The sequence below is a fragment of the Onychomys torridus genome, chromosome 18, assembly GCF_903995425.1.
Source record: "Onychomys torridus chromosome 18, mOncTor1.1, whole genome shotgun sequence".
NCBI lineage: Eukaryota > Metazoa > Chordata > Mammalia > Rodentia > Cricetidae > Onychomys > Onychomys torridus.
In genome coordinates this window covers 8,598,535-8,604,534 of record NC_050460.1, presented here as the reverse complement: position 1 = coordinate 8,604,534, position 6,000 = coordinate 8,598,535, and positions in this window count along the sequence as shown.

Genomic DNA, 6,000 nt, shown 5'->3' with positions numbered 1-6,000 from the left:
TAAGAGTGCTTGCTGTCCTTCTGAGGACCCAGCCTTGGCTCCCAGACCCACATGGGAGCTTATAAATCACCCATAACTTCAGTTTCGGAGGTCCTGAAGCCCACTTCTGCCCTTCCTGGGCACCTGCACCCATGTGCACATACCCACACATAGACACATAATTTAAAATAAAAAATCAGGGGCTGCTCTTCCAAAGAACTCGGGTTCAGTTCCCAGCAACCACATGACAGCTCACAACCATCTGCAACTTGAGTTCCAGGGGATCTGATTCTCTCTTCTGGCCTCTGAAGGCACCAGGAACTCACACGATGCACAGATGTACATGCATGCAAAGCATCCATGCATATTTAATAACAAAATAACAACAACAAAAATATAGGGCTTGGGGAGGCAGAGGCAGATGGATCTTTGTGAGTTCAAGTCTGATCTATAATAGCAAATTCCAGGCCAGGGCTACATAGTGAGGCCATGTCTGGAAAAAAGGAAGAAAGGAAGGAAGGAAGGAAGGAAGGAAGGAAGGAGGAAAAAAGGAAGGAAGGAGGAAGGGAGAGAAGGAAGAAGGGAGGGAAGAAGGGAGGGAGGGAGGGAGGGAGGGAAGGAGGCACAGAAGGTCTCAGCAAGGGAGACTGCCTCACCTAGTCTAAGGCCTCTTGGCCATGTCTAGAGACGCTTTCGGCTGCCGTCACAACTGAGGGTGGCTGCTATTGGCATGTAACGGACGGAGCCCACAGATGAGCTGATTGCCTTACAATGCTTGGGACAGCATTGCCTCCATGTGGACAAAGGGTCACTCAGCCCGAGATGTCAGTGGCTCTGCAGAGGCTGTGGAATCTGGGGCAAACCTCAGGCCATCTACACAGTGAAGTGAGCTCCTTGGTGCCTTCCACTCGGGCCACCCTGGGAGGCCTCTGCCGTGGCCGTGCTGGGACTGAGGGGGTTCAGCCTCTGCTGGAAGTCTCAGAGAGTCACAGAAGGGGCTGGCATCCAAGAGGACTGAACATCACCAGGGGCAGACCAGCCCAGTGAAGGTCTAGCCTTACCTCTCTATTTCCCTGGGGGCTCCGTCCAGGATCATTGCCCAGCTCAGAGTTGTTTCTTATCATACTGACTGCACCAGCCAGAATCCCCGTGAAAGTCCCCAGTGTCTGAGCTTGTTACTTAGTGCGGACGGACAGCAGGGAGTCATATGCTCTAACTTGCTCCCACTACCATTACTATGGCAAGCATCTCTAGAGAAGGCAGCTGCCCCAGGTCCTTTCCCATGGTGTTGTGGGGCCCTGGGCCGCAAGTACAGCAACCATTGTCATCCTCATCAGAGTAGCTGTGACCGCTGGCAGTGGGCTCTTAAGATGGCGCTTGTAGACATTCCCTCATGGAGCAAAGGGTCTCCCAGGGTTGCAGGATCCTCACTGAGGCCCCAGCCGCTCCCTCTTGCACTTCCTAGCCAGCTGATTGTAATTCTGTGCCAACTGCATGCGGTCTTGGGAAACACATTGCCTTACAATGCTTGGGACAGCATTGCCTCTACATGGACAAAGGGTCACTTCCGTGTTTACACGGAAGGTTAGTTCAAGGGAGGCTCGTCTGTGTAGCTACCAGGAAGTTGTGCTAGAGTGAGACTTTCCAGAGACGCATTTGTTTGGGGGTCACCCATGCTCCTGTGAATAACTCCTCACCAGTGCACTGTAAACAAGCCCAAGTCAGACTCTGGACTCTTGTTGGGATCTTATCTGGGGCAAGTAGGTGTTTGGTAATGTCATGAACTTGAAAAGTTCATGCAACACATGGATTGGTGGCAGTGGGGCAAGGTGGGACAGACAGGCAGATGAGGCAGGCAGAAGCTCAGGCAGATGACTCTGGGAGGGAGAATCTTAAGAGACATGACCAAGCTGGGCGGTGGTGGTGCACACGTTTAATCCCGGCACTCGGCAGGCAGAGGCAGGCGGGTCTCTGAGTCGAGGCCAGCCTGGGCTACAGACCAAGTTCCAGGACAGCCAGGGCCACACAAAGAAACCCTGTCTTGAAAAACAAGCAAAGCAAGCAAGCAAACAAACAAAGCAGAGAGAGAGAGAGAGAGAACAACATAGGGAACTGCCTCCTCCATCAGACTAAAAGTCAAGGTGAGGTGCAACCCACATCAGACTAGGGACCTGTAGATTTTTGAAAAATTAAATCTAAGAAGAATGTGGTAGCATATTACTGTAACCTGGCATTTGGGAGGTTGAGGCAGGAGGATCCTGCTTATTACATCTATTTACTTATCTGTTTACTTTTTGTGTGTGCATACATGTACCAGAGCACATATATCTGGAGGTCAGAGAACAAGCTGTAGGCTCTCTCCTTCCACCTGTGGATCTTGGGGATCGAACTCAAGTCATCAGGCTTTGTGGCAAGCACCTTTACCTGCTAAGCCACCTTACTGGCAAGGACCCTGTTTTTGAGACCTAAGCCACATAGTAAAACTCAGTCTCTGAAACAAAAAAAACAAGAATAATGCCTCCCAACCCCCTAAATCTGTTTATTTGGAATGCCTCAGTTGAACTAATTAACATATGATACACTATCTCACACACCTCACACCCTTTGGTTGTGGTAGGGACACTGAATATAAATACTATTTTTTTTTTTTTTTTTTTTGAGCTAAGGATCGAACCCAGGGCCTTACACTTGCTACGCGAGCGCTTTACCACTGAGCTAAATCCCCAACCTTTTTTTGTTTTTTAGACAGGGTCTCATATAGACCCAGGCTGGCTTCAGACTCCCCGGGTAGCTGAGGAGACCTTAAACCCCAGACGCTCCCCGCTCTACCTCCTGCGTGCTCAGATCACAGGTCTGTGTCTTCACATCCAGTTTTATGGTTTTAAGGGGATGGGACTCAGGGTTTCATGCATTAGAGCATTCTACTACCTCAGTTACACCCCAATCACTACCGTCAGTGATTCAAAAAACATTTAATTATGTGTATGTGCACATGAACGCAAATGCCCACAGAGGGTAGAAGTGTTGGATCGTCTGGGAGCCGGAGTTACACCCCACACGAGAGCTGGGACCAAACTTGGGTCCTATGCAAGAGCAGTATAGGCTCTTAACACTGAGGCCCTCTCAGGGTCTACTCCCAGGGACTTTTGAAACTATTACGTTATAATAGGGAACAGATGGTCTTATGGATAGTTTGCGCTCCAGAGCTTGGAGGAAACTGAGATACTGCTTCAGAAAACTCCAGGGGTTTAGGGTCTCCTTCAAGCCTGTCACAGAAGCTGGGAGGCAGAGTCTAGGCGCCTTTGTCCTCATACTAATCCAGCTTCCTCCCCTCTCACAGGCTGAGGGGAGGGCCAGAGCTAAGCCTCACTCCTCCTCTGCTGCTGAAGCTGGATTACCCAAAGGACCAGTCCGCCCTGGATCTGAGGGGAGAGCTGAGACTCCATCCAAGCAGCTTGCTCCTGCTGTGTCTTAGGACCTCAGGTCTCTGGACTAAGGAGGTCACTTTTCTAGGCTTGGGAGATTTTGTCTGTTCCCTAAGGCTTACCGTCTCTCTAATGGCTGATGGGGGGCCCTTACACAAACCCTTTTGCAGACAGCCATGACTGAGGGGTATGAGACATCGCTCTACCCATGAGAAGGAAGCCCAGCTTTTACCCTCAGAGCATCCAGACTGATAGCGGTCCGGCTCTACCCTGTCTGAGGCCTCAGGACACACAGCTGGCATTTCTGTAGGAAAGTCCTAGTATCTAGGAGGGACAGGCCCCTTGAGTGCCTACCTGGGGAATACAGCATGCCGAAGGCTCACTCAGGTGAACACCTAGTACAACTAGTGCCTAGCACAGTGCTTGACAGTTGAAGGTTCTTGGTGGTGGTGGTGGGGGGGGGAAGGGAGCAGAGACCACCCCTCCCCCACCCAGAACTCTCCAGTGCAGGTGAGTCTTCAGCCAGGGGTCTAACGGCTGGCTGGCTGCCATTCCCTCCTTCTCACTTGGCCCTTTTACCCTGGCCCTTCCGATCTGCCAGGGTCAAGGCCTGTCCCTACCTGGACAAGGGAACAAGTAACTAATGGGGCAGCTACCCTAGGCCAAGTCCCTCCCTGTCAGCCTAAGGTTTCTGGAAGCAGTTGTTCCTACCCCCTCAGCCTGTACTTTTTACCCTGAAAAGCTTCTTGTTTACAAAAAAGTCACGATCTCACGTCTTCACATCTTACTGCCCTAACATTTTTTTTTTTTTTTTAATAAGATACGTAGCCCAGGCTAGCTTCAAACTTGCTTCATGGCTAAGGCCTTGAACCGGGGTCCCCCTTGTCTCTACCTCCCAGGTGCTGAGACTGTGGACTTGTGTGCTACCTGCTCTGCTTCCGCCTCCTCCATATGCCACATGTGTGTGGTGGCTCTCAGAGGACAGCTTTTGACAGCCTCTTCTCTTCCACTGTGGCTTCCAGGGCTTGAACTCAGGTCTGGATGGCAAATGGTTTACCTGCTGGGCCATCTCCTGGACCCCCAACCTTCTGATCTTGAGTGCCCCTGCTTCCTGAGTGCTGGGGTCACAGGTGTGCACCACCACACCTAGTTCATGCCTTGCGGGGGATCCAATCCACCTTTGTGCATGCTAGGCAAGCACTTCACCAACTGAGCCACATCCTAGCTGCTACTCCCATTTTATAGGTGAGGTCAGGGGTATGGTATTGTTTGCTCAGGGTCACTCTGCAGGTAAAAGGCTGAGCCAGGGTTTGAGCCTAAGGCCTCAGCCCTTACCTATTATCCGTTAGAAGGAGGGGCCAGGGGAGGCTCCCCTGAGCCCTTCCCTCTCTCTTCCCATACCTGCAGCTAGCAGGATAATAAGAGGTCGTGGAGAATCTTGGGGCCTTTGAAGGACCCAGACCAGAGTTAAGCACCGTTTGCCAAATATTACTATTGGTTTTTCCCAATGGCCTGAGTTCTGTTTGATGCCAGGAGCCAGGAGCAGGTAGGCTTGGGCCTTCTCCATGGCAGCCTTCCATCCTGGGGAGGGCTCTCCTCAGCACCAGTGCTGTGAACGCTTTTGAGTCTAAACCTCATTTCTCATCCCTAAGCATTTGGATTTGGTTTAGAACTTGAGGCCCATCAGGCGATTCCCTCCCTACAGGAACCAAGCGAACCCCACTCCCATCCCCCAACTCAGGGCAGGGAGGCATGCTACAAGAGGTGAGCGAGCAATCGAGGTCAGGGCTAAGGTCTGTCCAGGACACAGTGGGCAGACAATCGGATTTTCCAGGGAAGATGTGGTGCACCTGCTCACCCATACAGACTGTGCTTAGGAGTGACTGTAGCCTTCCTGTAACCAAGATGCTTGCTTCCCAGTCCCCTCAGTCTCTGTGATCTAGTAGCTGGCACCCTGGCTGCAGGCCTTGGCCAGGCAACTGTTCCTGTTTCAGCACTGTGAGGGACTCCACCTTGGAGCTTCTACTTCATGAAGGCTGCAGATCTGAGTTTTATGTGAAGGTTGAGATGAGGTCCAAGGCCACTCCAGTCGCCATGGTAACTGGCCTGGTTCTGCACCCACAGTCAGCTGCCATGAGCACTGGCTCTGTGTGGGGATTTGTGGTACTGGCAGCATCACCTCTGTTAGGGAGGAGCCTAGCTCCTGTTCCTGAGGCTGTTTTCATCAGGGTCTTTGTGCTTCCTTCCTGCTGCTTCTGGAGGCTTTCTAGTGCCTGTTTTTTCCTCCTCTCCTGGACCTCTTCTCTCTGGGTAATCCTCAGCTCACTTTCTCATGTTCTGCTGAAGGATGGAAAATTCACCAGGCAGTGGTGGCGCACACCTTTCACCCCAGCACTCGGGAGGCAGAGGCATGTGGATCTGAGTTTAAGGCCAGCCCAGTCCACAGCCCAGGCTTACACAGAGAAACCCTGTCTCTGTAAAAACAAACAAGCAAACAGGATAGAAAACTCCAGCCAGTGGCAGGCAGAGGCTGGAGAAGGATGGCTTCTGAGGTTGGCTGTAGAGGTTATCTGGTCATACATCTTGATTTGACTGA